This window comes from Haliotis rubra, unplaced genomic scaffold (genome assembly GCF_003918875.1).
Source record: "Haliotis rubra isolate DU_JTF1 unplaced genomic scaffold, ASM391887v1 Scf1716, whole genome shotgun sequence".
Lineage (NCBI taxonomy): Eukaryota > Metazoa > Mollusca > Gastropoda > Lepetellida > Haliotidae > Haliotis > Haliotis rubra.
The window spans coordinates 46,197-61,188 of record NW_025765688.1 but is presented as its reverse complement, the minus strand read 5'-3'; the positions used below and the strand labels follow the sequence as shown (position 1 = coordinate 61,188).

Below are 14,992 nucleotides of genomic sequence, written 5' to 3'. Positions count from 1 at the left end.
TGTTGAGAGCGTCAGAGAGAAGACACGACAAACGTACTCCAGCAAGGAAAACTGATTTGTATGGAGAGTCAACTTCTTTATTGCAATGAGTGCACTCATTGCAATAAAGAAGTTGACTATCCATACAAATCAGTTTTCCTTCATCTTCACAACTTCTAAAATGCCTCTCAAAGAAAGTACTCCAGTAAGGTTTGGACATAATGTGTTCTATTAAGCAACATCTTAATGTGGCTTCTTGTACCGTTTCCAAGCTGATGTAGTGTTAGAGAAGTGGTGTGGTATGAACTCATATTGAAGTACAGTCTAGTGTGTATTACAGATAGACATTGTTCGTAATCCAGTACCCGATTCTGCACTAAACTGTCACCATGACCTAGTGTCCGGTACTTCATATATACAATTGTCACCATGACCTAGTGCCAATTACTTCACATATACAATTGTCACCTTGACCTAGTGCCCATTACTTCACAGAAAGGGGTCACTGTACAGCTATGTCCTGGTTGCAATGCAATTGTTTTCACATCATCACACTTAAGGCCACGAGGAACTAATACTAAATACTATGCTAATACTAAATCTGTCTGTCTGATTTCTAAATATGTCAAGATGAGGACGTTTATCTATTATATTCCGAATACTAAAATCATAATATGACAGAGCTACAGATAACGTTTTGGGTCATTGAGTTATGTACTCGCTTGTGTTCATCTCAATTAGGTATCCTAATTTTCCTTTGAGTAACGAAATAAATTGTACTCACCTCAATCAAACTCATTTGGGTATTGTGCCAATTTCCATTAATTTTAAAAATATAATATAGTTTAAATGTTAGTGTTTGTGATTTACCTTTGATCTGTAATATGAGAAACGATAAGAAAGACTGCAAGTTGTCAGTTCATGTCCTAATATAGAACCTCTCAATAAACGTCAGTTATTTTATCTATCCACCGGTACGCAAGATACGATTGGACAGTTTTGTGTGTACGCATGTAAGATCACATTTATTGAGTATTTACAAAACTTTAAGCGTACTTGTACGCAATAGATTTAATAGGAATTGGGTTTTCACATAAATGTTTGCGTAATTTACGCAGATACGCAACTTATCTGTACCTCTGAATATGAATAATAATTTTAACCAAATCTTCCAAAGCATGTCTTTGTGTCAAGGGATAATCATATCTTGAGTGAGAAAACATATACTTATTTGCAGATGGCTGATGAAGAGTCAACCCATGAAGGAGAGGTATGTTTCAAAGATAATTAAATTTGACAAAATGTCTACTAACGGGAAAACGTCGTATAGGGTATAGCCTCATATAGAGTGGTGTCAATGTAAATAATAACATCATATAAGGTCATTCGTCTGATCAATGTTGTTTCAAAATAGATATTTTTCCAAAACTCGTTCCCTTGAAAAAGACACTGACACTCAATAAAACTGTTAGGGCTCAATAAATTAACATCAACATCGGGTGTGACCACAATTTGCGTTGATACAGACGGAGCAGAAATATTATTGTAAAGAGACTAGGGAATGTTATTCTAAATGTCAACCAAGAGACCAGCTGTCTCTGGTCCTGTCGTAGGCATCGACCCATGTAATTCCATGCATGTTCTGTTGGAGAGAGGACAGGAGAAACAGACATCAAAACGTCTTCCTGGACCCCTGTAGAGCCATGCAAGAACATCGTGAATATAGACTTTACTGACTGACTGACTCACTGACTGAGTTTTAGTTTTACGCCGCTTTTAGCAATATTCCAGCAATATCACGGCGGGGGGACACCAGAAATGGGCTTCACACATTGTGCCCATGTGGGGAATGGAACCAGGGTCTTCGGCGTGACGAGCCAACGCTTTAACCACTAGGCTACCCCACTGCCCTATAGACTTTACAGTCGTAGGGGTGTATTCATGAAAATGTATTAAAATGGATTATTTGATGTAAGAATAAATATATTGTTGAATGAATGAAACAAATACTTGTTTTGCAGATGCCTGCTGAAGCTAAAAAGTTAGTGGGAAAAAAAGGTATGTTACGAAAATCCTTTAACTAAACATATCTTATTGAGAATTTAAAGATTGTAATTTATTTTTTTCCACTCATTACTCACGTATTAAATGTGAATATTAGCAGAACATAACTCCAGATTCAAAGACAGGTGAACAGTTAGTATTTTGTCAAGTCACCATGGGCAGCAATGCAGGCTTCAATGCGGCGGGGCATACTACTGATCTAAGAAGTTAGATAGTCGTGGTCCGTGCTGTCCCAATATCGGACCACCTCTTCCTTCATTTCAGCAATATTTGTCAGATTTTTCTTATTGACACTTTCCTTCATAAGTACTCAGACATTTTCTACTGGATTTAGGTCAGGGCTATAGCTTGGCCAATCTAATAATGTCATATTTTGGGCCCGAAACCAGGCCTGTGAATGCTTTGAACGATGTTTTGGGTCGTTGTCCTGCATGAAAATGCAGAAATTTCCATAGAACACGTGAGCAGATGGAAGTAAATGTCCCTCGAGAATATCTGTGTACCGCTCACTGTTCATATTCCCTTCAAATACACAGAGGGGCGTTGCCCCTAACACAGATATGCCAACCCACATGTTAAATTTCGGACTGTACTTTGGGCGCTGATACAAAGGTTTTTCAGTTTGTTTGGTCCAGAATTGCAGTGTATTAGGAAACAGCCACACAGAACTTTTATCTGAGAAAATCACATTGTCCCAGTTAAAATTTCTATGCTGTAAGCACCAGTTCAACCTTCGCTCCTTTTGTTCAGGTTCCATGATCGGTGATGGAATTCCTCGACTTTTCTGCCAACCCATTGCATGCAGCTCAGTTCTAATTGTCTCCTTACAGACAGCCACAGTTCCTCTATCAATCATATCCAGCCTTAAGTTTTCTAAACTCCTTCGTTTGTTTTTAGAAACAAGAATACCAAGCCGCCTCCTGTCACCGACAGTCAATTTTCTGGGCCTACCTGCGCCTCCCTGGTGCTCGATGCCATATCCATTTGCAATATATTTCAAAACACGATAAACAGAGGACAAAGGGATGCCTGTTCTACCTGAAATTACTTTAGCTGATCTGATGTCCCTGTTATACTACTCTAAAATCAACTTCCTCTTCTCTAAATCATCCATACTGAAGATCACTGAAAATGTCGTCTGCTAGCAAGTAAACAAAGGGGGATACCTCTTCACAAACTAATGAAAAAGGATTAACGGAGTTGTCTCTCTTGAATGAAATCAAGCACTTGATAGCTGGTCAAGGTTGTTTATACAAGAAATCCAATTAAACATATTCCTAAAATTCTCAATAACTTCTGGTCATACCATACTAACGGAACAAAATAACCACCATTTGCTTTGTTACAGACGGAGCAACCACATCATTGTAAACAGTAGAGGGAATGTTGTTCAGAATGTCAACCAAGAGATCGTTCCAGTCGTCAGTGGCTGGGTCTTTCGCAGGCGTCTCGCCATTTAATCCCAAACATGTTCTTTGGGAGAGACAGGACGGGAGAAATAGACTCCTAACCCCCGTAGAGCCGTGCAAGAACCTCATGAGTCACGAACTTACAGTCGCTGAGATGACTTCAGAAATGTGTATTGAAAGATGAATTATTTCATGTCAGATTAACTTTATTGTTGAGTGAAATCCATACTTTTGTTGCATAATCCTGGTCCAAACGCGGCTAATCAACAGGTATGTTTCGAAAATCCTTAAACTGAATATATCGTATACTGACGGAACAAGATGGTTATCATAAAGTGGTGTGAATTTTATTGAAAATAATAACATTATATCAGGTCAATCGTCAGGTCAATATCTCATCAAAATAAATTCTTTCACATATCTGGAAACACGATGCAGACACTCCCTAAAGAGGGGTAGCGTCATAAATCAATAAATATATGAACATGTGACCACATTAACTTCATTATTGAATAAATGCAACAATAACTTGTTTTGTAGAGGGGTGCTCAAGAACTTACAGTCGATGAGATGACTTCAGAAATATGTATTGAAGGATGAATTATTTCATGTCAGATTAACTTTATTGTTGAGTGAAATCCTTACTTTTGTTGCAGAATCCTGGTCCAAATGCGGCTAATCAACAGGTATGTTTCCAAGATCCTTAAACTAAATATATCTCATACTAACGGAACAAAATAAATGTGATTCATTTTTAAGTGGTGTCACTCCTTAAATATTGTTCAATATAAACCAAACCTGTTCCATAACTTGGAAACAGATACTAACAGAGACTATGATCTCGTTGTGCGGATATTTACAATAGATAGCATACCTATAAGTGCAGATTTATTTAAGAACGGACGCAAAAAATAATTAATAATATTGTGTATTTCTAGATTAACAACGATCATCGGAGATTTGTTCTGAAGCTCGCCGATGTCGTTGGCAATGCTCTGATCCTTGCAGCACTTGCTTGCCTGTTTCATGAGGGTTGGGTCAAAATTACAGACTACACGGCAATGGTGGGTTCGGCCGTCTCCCTCCTGGCTAGTACTGGAGTCCTGATAGTAGATCGCAAACAACACGATCACAACAGTGATTGGATGAAACTTTGCAAATGGAACTTCCTCGAAACGACGTTCCACGTGGTCACTGCCGGCTGGGTGATGAGCAGCTGCATCAAGTCTCGGGCTGATGAGATGGAGGACTTGAGCGACATAACAAGTATGTCCACCTTAGGCCAGTGTAGCGAAATTATGGAAGCCCTCATGGCTTGTGCGTCCCTGGTGACATCTGGAGCATTCTGTATTAAGCATTGCTTGAAACGTAGGAGACATAGGAGAAATTAGTAATAATTGATACGATATTGTCATAGCGACTGTTTCAGGACAGCCATGTTCAAATATTTCCAAAAGTGAAGACCATGTAGCCAAGACATGTAAGACTTAAATGCAACAATATACTATTCACACTTTGCTAAGGATCAAATCATTGATTCAACAGAAACTATGATGTGGGGTCAAATTTGGTTTAAATATCTAAGCCTATTGTATGCATGGATCCAAGTTTTCAGTATGTCACTGCATCTTGTGGATCCCATACCTGCTATTGACAGGTGGTGTGTACTTGCCAATGTCTCGTTCCATGATTTGCAAAGTCGTTGATTGGTGCCATGAAAACCAGTTTTATGGTTACACATGTATCAAGTGAATACGGTTAGCTTAAAGTGGTTGTTTTCCTAAACATGTGCAACCATATCATTATTTATCCAGTTTTAAATGGATACAATTTCAAATGATAGATCTGCGTTTGAGTAAAGTTGCGAATTTTTGTGATCCTTAGCAAAGTGTGAGTAGTATATTTATGTCACGCTAATCTCCGTTCTTAATCTTCATCACCAGCGCATTGTGCATTGACTTGTCAGCCAACCCGTACCACTTTCACTTTCCTTTAGTACTGTGTATGACGTTTATATAAACCTTAATTGGTTTACCTTAATTAGTCCCAGTCAATGCTATTGATTCTTTATCTGTCCGTTGTTGTTTCTCCGTCTATTAATCGTTGTCGTTCACATCTATATTTTCACCTGTCCGGTATTCCGACTGCCTGTGTAGGGAGGAGAAGGATAATGCCGCTCGTAGGAGCTGGAACTCCGCCCATCTCATATATGTCTGAGCCGACAACTCAGCTCATGGCTGTCTCGTGTAATTGTTTGTATAGCCATCTAAAGGAGTTTGGACACAACGTATTGTTCGTCTTAATGAGCCAGTTCCCCTGTCGACATGTACCCGCTGACAATATTAAGAATGCATGACCACGTGTAGCTAACAACGGACACGTGACGATGGGGTATTTCAGCACATCTCCACCAATATTTCTGTATGAAACGTCGTTCGGGAATAAAGAAAGCACAACATATACACATACATTTAGCAGAAATACACGAATTTAAGTATAAGTTAGTTGATTATTTACTCTCTGATATGATTAAGGATTATCGTTGTATTCCAATAAAGTATGAAAATTAAATGCAGCTGGGTTTTTTAAATCTGCCTAAGTTATTTATTTAAAAATCAGACGCAAAGTTGCAAATATTCGGACCATACTTATTTACTTTGGTGATATAACAGCGCGTTTTCCGTTTCACCATTATCTGGTGCCAATTTACAAAGAACTATTATACTGAGGGTGGGGGATGGGGATGGGGAGTGTGTGTGTGAGGGAGGGGGTTGTCATTTTGCTGCCCCCGGGACAATAATTTTCAAGGTCACAGCAAAAATCTGAGGGTTTTGCCAATATAAAGATTGTTAGCGCCATAACCCAAGAATGAATTGACAAATATTAGCTAAATGACGAAAATGATATTCGTCCTGATATATAATCGACATAAACTGTCCTCTGTATCATGTCTTTTCGCAAACATCTTTTGAGGTTTTGATATGTATACATATAAAGTGGGGGTGGGGTAGGGCCGGGTTTCTAACGGGTATCACACTTGCATGCATGTAGAGTCGGAGAGGTGGGTGGGTGTTCTAACGGGTATAACTACGAGGGACGTTCAAATAGTAGTCAGCCTCACCTAGAATATGATACAAATGCAGCTGTTTTTATGTTTTATTTTTCTACATATTATCTGTCAGCCTCACGCAAATTGGTTTTGCTATGTTGCAGCCTCACGATCCCCATTTTGTGAGACTTTGTATCTTGGCTTGGTACTCCAAAAAAACGTAAAATCTGCGATAAAATGCATCACAAACTTCAGGAAAAAATATGCTATGTTTGAGATTGGTAGAAGTCGGCTAGAATCAAACTTAGATATTAAACTGCACAAAAAAGCAATTTCAAAACTACAATCGCTTGTTCAAATGACTCCCCATTCTGTTTACTAAATGAACTCGAGAAAGAAATGATGGATTTTGTTCAAATTTGGTACCAAGGTTTATTGACTGGAGATTGGAGATTTACCGACACCACTTGAATTTAGTGACCTTGAGGTCATTTTAAAGGTCACAGCGAAGGTGTAACAGTTTTGCACATGCCAAGCTTGGTAGCCGCGAACTCAGGAAAGAATTAACAGATTTTGATCCAATATTATATCAAGGTGTATTGGCGGGAATCCCCCAACACCAATTGATTGGGAAACCTGTGCTCATTTTAAGTTCACAGTGAAAAGTGTTTTGGACATGTCTAACTTTTTAGTGCGAAAATACAAGACAGAATTAATATGTTTTGCTTAAAGGTAGTACCAAATGGGAGTATCGTCTAACGCCAGTCGAATTCAGTGACCTTCGGATTATTTTCAAGGTCACAGCGAGTATTCTTGCGTTATCTCCAAACCTAAAGGATGGAATTTGTTCGCATTTTGTATCAAGGCATCAGATGACAGTTTCGGTAACGTTTACATAATTTTCAGGGTCAGACAGAGGATAATTGCGACATTCAGATATCGACATGTGGCGGGGGTAATAGCTATGTTTGTGACAAACGCTTTGTCATTACTAATTTTCAATTTTTTGTTAGCATATGGTTTCTATAATTTCATGTTAATTCTACCAGCTGTGAAATTATTCGTGACACGTCTTAAAAAAGCCAGAGGTTATTTGTGTATGTTTCGAAAATTAAAGTTAATTGTTTTTCATTATGGAGTTATTTTCGATGTTGACGCAAGGACATATTTTACGAGCAATAGCTTTCAATAATTTAATGTTATTTCTATTACATTTTGAAGTTCTTCATAGCATATCCCAAAATAACAGGATATTGTTTGTTCACGCTTTGAACTGTACGTTTCTTCTTCTTCATTTTCGAATTATTTTCAATGTTGACGCAAAGATATATTTGAAGTCAATTTTATGTTTTGATCATATGTGATTTATTATGATTTATGTTTCGATCATACATTCATATATTGCGTTGTCATAGTTTAACCTGGTTCGTATTATTTTCTTCATCATATTACTACATATTATTGTATTTTTATGAGAGGGAATTTTAAGTTACATTTGCTAAGGATATCATAAATCGCTGGCGCCTGGTTATTCCTTGCCACATAGCAGTCAATCTGTCTACTCATTTGTTGTATTTGATTGGTACTTTAAAATAAAATGTAGAAATGATACTGAATTGCATCATTTGCTTCAAGGAATCGATCAGATGTGCTCGTTATCAAAGTAAAGTCAAAACTTCTTTCTGTAAGGTATACAGTGGAAGTTGACACCTTAATTGTTATGGGTAGACCAAAGAAATCATTTATTTAGTTTCCCCGCTCAAATACAACAAAGAATTCAACGGGTGGCATTAACCTCAAAGAATGATAATAACAATGCTTATAACATACGAGGGCAAACATATCGGGAATAATTTGTTTTCATGCGATATGCACCGGGTAAAATGTCACCTTGTCATGGTGACATGACATCATGAACAATGTTATGACGTCACGCTGCTTCTAAGAAGCCGCCTTCTAAATACAACGATGACGGGGAGCCTGCCTTTGTTGGGAAGTAGATTATCGCGTAATTTCCGCAATAAAAGACTTCGTGACCATAATATGCTAGGTTAACGACCTAAATATCGGCATATCCCTTCTCTGGTTCCGAGAATACCAAGATTTAGGCAGTTGTGTGGTAAACTGATATTTATCTTCTATAAAGTCGGCTATATTCAAACCATGAGAAATGTCGTCAAATAATGTCTGATGACAGTTACCAACTTCCCAATAGTGTCCCTATAGTTTAGAAATCTATAACAATAAAGCACAACCTCACTACTTTTTTTTATAAATGACAAAGGATTAATCAACCGTATTAAAAGGTTTTCAGGCTTGAAGGACGAAGCTCATTAAAATCTAACATCGGCCAACATTATTGTGATATTTTGTAAATTTCCAGGTAAATCATTGATATATACAAGGAACACAAATTAACCAAGGGCAGATCCTTGAGGAACCCCTGCAGTAACATTTAGTTTTTCATAATGTTCCATTAACAGAGACACACTGTCGTCTATCAGGGCCGGTTGTTCAAAACTCAGTCATCTTTTAACCAGCCGTTAAGTACATTTAACCGACTGTTACCTAATAACAGTGGGTTATCTTGTTGTTCAAAACTCTGTTAACTTTTAACAGGCTGTTAACGTGACGTTAAGTTAACACACCTAAGGACCTCCGCTAACTTTTTAACAGTGTGGTTAACTCGCAAATGGCGTTCATGGCTAACACTGCTTTCATGATGCCAGTTCAGCAAAGAAAGGATAGGGTGTATCGTGGACTGGACTTTGATATTGGAAATATTGGAAACGAAGAGTTACATACGAAACTGTATCTATGCACATCATAGGAACTAAAATACATGTTGTACATGATGCCTACGTTTCATCTTTTAACACTTGTGGAAAGGTTTATATATGCTTTACTACACTAAATGTGTGAATTTCTTCTGTAAATATTATTCAACAAACACTTTCAAAGAATCTAACACGTACACCCTATACCCACGTATTATATGATATTGAACAAGGCTACATGTAGATAATTAAATTAGTTTCATGAAAAAATATCCGAACGATTACATTATGATACTGAGTGTAATCGGCGGGATATGGTGATTGTGTATACTCTTATTCTACCGACCTTCACCTCAGAGAAATTGCCAAATACACTCCCATTTTAAGAAAGAGAAGAAGCCAGAAATGCCGATTATTACCGTTGTCGTTCTGCGTGATTTTGCGTCAGTCATGGCGTCACGCAGCACAGAAACTTGACAGTTTCGTGTAAACACATCACATTCCTGTATTGTATCTATTTTTAATTTCCTATTTCTTGCTACTATGCTCTTTCCATGCAAATGGGTGTCTGAAAATTTGAGAAAATGCTACACAGTATAAAGTCTGAAATTTTCTTTGTTTACATTTCAAACAGGTGTTGTCTTTCGAGCACAGCAGTTGTTTCCACCCCCAATATCTTTCGTTTCACTTTATCTAGACACTTGGTATTGGTGCCAAAAAGACCAGTTGTAATTAGATGCTAAAATGTATGAGGAATTCACTGTAGGGCGGGGACGAGTAGGAAACACTGGAATCGAGTACCCGCATGTACCTACCCGAATCGGAATCGAGTACCCGGGAAATGTAATTAAGAAATACATTCGGGTCAACTTTCTGAATATTCAATCACGATTTGACAGAGATTATTATGAAAACCTGAACAGTTGGTAATAAGACATTAAAACTGACCTCAAGCTATTTAATTTACGTCTGTTTAACCAATATAGAGAGTAACACCATTACTTACATTCCTCGTTATAACAACGAATATTTCGTTCCTGCTGCTACTGTAACTTAACTTCTCACTGTTCATGCACAGATAACTTACAGTCTTTAAAACTATGCTCCATTAATCGGACAATACCAATGATGTAAAAACCCGTGAATTTCCGGGTTAGAATATGGATCTTCAGTAACCCATGCTTGTCGTAAGAGGCGACTAACGGGATCGGGTGGTCAGACTCGCTGACTTGGTTGACATATGTCATCGGTTCCCAATTGCGCACATCGATGCTCATGTTGTTGATCACTGGATTGTCTGGTCCAGACTTGATTATTTACAGACCGCCACCATATAGCTGGAATATTGCTGAGTGCGGCGTAAAACTTAACTCACTCACTCACTCAATTATGTAAATGTGTTATTTACGTCAAAGGAAAAGACAAGCTATTGTCTGCCCTTGTCATTACAGAGCTCTCTCCCTTTCCGGATACTCGATTCCTAGAAATAGGACTCGATTCCAGCTGTACCCGACCCGGATTCGAGTACCCGAGTACCCGTCCCAGCCTTAGAATGCAGTGATTCATTTGTTGTCACTGAATATGAAATACAAGTGATGTAATTGGCGTTTCAATACCGGCCTTCGCGAAACGTGATTTTGTAAACACTATCCAATAGGGCGCAAAGAGCACTTGGGCGTTCGTGTGAGTGTATTTATGAAAACATCTGAACACGATTCCAGGTTTATCGGCAACGTTTCCGAATTATTAGTGATTTTATTAAAAACTGATATCATTGTTAAATAATATGCTATTTTTGAAAGTCTATACTCCAAGTAATTATCCGATTTTGTTTTGATATGTCCGTCTGGCATCCCTTCCCATAGATGGATTTTAATTATATTCATTTCAGCAATAGGCCTAATTTCTTTTTCATTCTTCGAATGTTTTAATTGAAGCAAATCATCTCTTAAAATGCTGTATTAATTGATGAAAACTTAGTTAGCATAAACATTGCTCTCGCAACTGATGTGTAGGAAAATAAACATAACATTATATGTATCTATTTCTGTTGTGAGTGATATGCAGGCCAACTTCGTAGTCACTTTGATTAAATGTTATATTTGAATATCGAAACGTTTTTGTCACAGCGAACACAACACTATCTCTTGTCATATTACACGATAATATTTGGAATTTTTAACTTATTTTATAACGATATCTGAATGCTAATGTTATACACTGATAGGTTCATATAAGGAATACTATGGCACAATAGTATTTCTCTGCCGAATCGTAGCAGCGTTCTATAATACTCTTATGAAATATAATACATGTTTTCCGTCCTTGAAGACATTGAAAAGAACTATCTATGCATTAAATGGAGGTTCACCTGATTAATGAGTATCGAGGAAGTTATGTTTATTTACTACAGCGTTCTATAATACACTTATAAAATATAACACATGTTTTCCGACCGTGAAGTCATTAACAAGAATTATGCATTTTCTGCAGTCACTTGTGAATTGAACTAAATGAAGGTTCATCTGATTAATGAGTATCGAGGAAATTATGTTCATCTATAAATTAGACGCAGCTTCATGTTTTTAAAGACATCTTTCCGGAATATGCGTCTGTGAAGGCGTTCAGATAATGACGATATTACACAGTATTATTCATGAGATTCTTGTCAAAAGTAAGGTCGGATAATAGATCGATTTTATTCAGCAGTGTTGGCCCTGGGGCCTATAGTACCATTACCGTTTGGTTACTTGCACGTGGTGCTAGTAACATATTTCAGTTTCTATTGGTACTGAATGCATATTTCAGATAAAAGCTATGGTATTAGATACACAACATCTATATTGTTTGATGTTAAAAGATTTGGCAATGTGTGTTCATACATTACAATTTTTGACAGACTTGGCAAATAAATAATATATGATATTGATAGCATCTTCACGACTTGGCCATACAGCCATGACAATTTAAGGAGTGAAAAGTGAGCGATAGGTCTTGTGGGAATTCCAAGATTCATTAAGACTGTAGCCGTCTAAGCGTAACTCTGTGTGTAATATTTATACATTTTCTATCCACGGACAACATGCTTCTAATATTAATATTATTGTCATGGATTTATCATATTTTATCTATAGCTGTGCTATAGTGTTTCATTAAAATGTCTTTTCTGTTGTTGGAATTGAAGTAAGTCCCACACAGAGCTGGGATCATATGTCTTTGAAATATAAATTATGCAAACGGCTGGAACCTTGTGTTCCAATACAAAACGTTCGTAACGCTACGACATTCGCATGCCTATGATAAACTATAGAGTTGGCCTCAGCCATTGACTGGATTACATTCTCTTCGTCAGCAGAGAAATTTCGACTTCTCTTTTTCCTTGGGGTGCAGGCGACATTTTGCGTTTCCATTATTGGTAAACCGGAAGTAAACAGAAAACGGAACTATGGGATATATGGAAGCTAACCAGTGACGTTAACCACACTGTTAAACTTTGACGGCGACGTTAGCTAACGGCATGACTAACTATGTTTTGAACAACGCATATTTAACGTTCGGTTACCTAACGGCCGGTTAAGGATAACCGAGTATTGAACAACCGGGCCCAGATAGATAGTTAGTTAACCAACTAAGTACGTTTCCACGAACACCATCATTTTCTAATTTGTGCAATAAACCTTTATGCCCTGCCCTGTAAAAGCTTTTGAAATATCACAAAACAGTATACGGTAAAAGTGGTGATTATCTAGGACTGAGCATATATTATGATAAATGTCTATGCTGAGATGTAGTAGAATGACTAGCAGTAAAACCTGACTGGAATTTACTTAAAATGTTATGTTCATGGAAATGGTCGTGCACATGCTTTACCATTATTCCTTTCAAGGATTTTCCAAAGGATAGGTATTAACTAATAGGTCTGTAATTAGTTGGGAGGGATGCATTTCCTTCTTTCAAAATAGGAGAAACATTACCCGTTTTCCACAATGTAGGAAATACAGTACTATAGTCACTCAGTGATATATTATACAACAAACAAAGAGGTTCAGCTATAGATGTACAGATTCGTTTTAACACTCTCATATTAATGGCATCAGGTCAACTAGATTTGTTTGCTGGTAAGGTCTTATCAGGTACCTCCTTTTGTTGTCGCATACTTTTGCGATATTGAAACAAATGTGGACAACTTAAAGCTGATGTATGGCGTTATTACAGCAAAGGCTGAGCGGAAGGAGAAATAACATGGTTCCGGCACTGTGAGACTATTAAGGAAGGTCACATGCAGCGCAATAATATTCCAATTATGTATTGCCAAAAAATATTTTACAGTAGTGAGCTGAATAGACTTAAGAATTACAAGTTGGTACGTGTGGCATATTTGGCTGTGCTCTAAGAGAGACATTTCGATAATCTCCAGGGTATACGTTACGATAACTCTCCACTATACCCTGGATGCATCCACGGCTTAGGGCGATGATTTTCTTAGTGTGGTTGACTATTGTTTAGCAACATCAGAAGTCTTTACTGTACTAGATACGTTCTCAATAGCCGAATGTGATCAAATATTCTCAGACGTTCACTGTGCTTTAGAGTTTACTTTGTGTCTTAAAAATAATGTGAACGATGTACAGAAAACTGAGGATGATAGTGACATGAATTATGTACATTTTCATACTAGAATTAATAGATGGAACAATGACAAAGGCACTGAATTTTCCAATCATACTGATTCCAAATGTATCGAATTATTATGCTTTGAAATTGACAATGTAAAAGCTGACAACGTGCAAGAATGTATTACTGATGTCACCAACTGACTATCTGAAAAATCTATGTGTACGTATCCCCTTATATTTATACAAATAACTATAATGACAATTCTTTGCCTTTTTGAATTTCGTATTGATTTACGCCGCACTCAACACTTGTCCACCCTAGTCAAGTCAAGCGTTGCATCCGATCCAATCTAGCCGCATCAAGACAAACAACTTGCGGAGGTCGTGTTATAACCCGAGTTTCATATCACAACCTCACCCCAACCATCCCACACCCCTCTGTGTGTGTGTGTGTGTGTGTGTGTGTGAGTGTTTGTGTGTGTGAATAGATGTATGTATGATAGATTACACATAACCATACCCAAACCTCCATAACTGCAATTAGAACAGGGTCCACGTCACCCTAACGTAATACACACACAATAACACTGTACAGTAACACTGCGTTAGTGCCAAGAATATTCACTGACTCACATTTCGACTATCTAACGTCATGCATAGCCAAACATTTCTCAACTTAATAACCATCCTTAAAAAGGATATATTAAGTCCTACGTAGGAGATATTAAGTCCTACGTAGGAGATACTAAGTCCTACGTAGGAGATACTAAGTCCTACGTAGGAGATAGTATGTCCTACGTAGGAGATACTAAGTCCTACGTAGGAGATACTATGTCCTACGTAGGAGATATTAAGTCCTACGTAGGAGATACTAAGTCCTACGTAGGAGATACTAAGTCCTACGTAGGAGATAGTATGTCCTACGTAGGAGATATTAAGTCCTACGTAGGAGATACTAAGTCCTACGTAGGAGATACTAAGTCCTACGTAGGAGATATTAAGTCCTACGTAGGAGATACTAAGTCCTACGTAGGAGATACTAAGTCCTACGTAGGACATATTAAGTCCTACGTAGGAGATAGTGACCCCCCAATTTCT

The 14,992-nt window shown here is 37.7% G+C and overlaps 2 long non-coding RNA genes across 2 annotated transcripts; both read left to right on the top strand.

The window, feature by feature from the left end:
• The first annotated feature begins 805 nt into the window (after positions 1–805).
• LOC124272669 lies at positions 806–14,082 on the top strand. Its single transcript, XR_006897400.1, has 3 exons — positions 806–929; positions 2,519–2,523; positions 14,070–14,082. It is a non-coding gene; the product is annotated as an uncharacterized LOC124272669 (long non-coding RNA).
• On the top strand, positions 3,549–5,006 carry LOC124272670. Its single transcript, XR_006897401.1, has 3 exons — positions 3,549–3,722; positions 4,109–4,138; positions 4,391–5,006. It is a non-coding gene; the product is annotated as an uncharacterized LOC124272670 (long non-coding RNA).
• Positions 14,083–14,992: the final 910 nt, after the last annotated feature.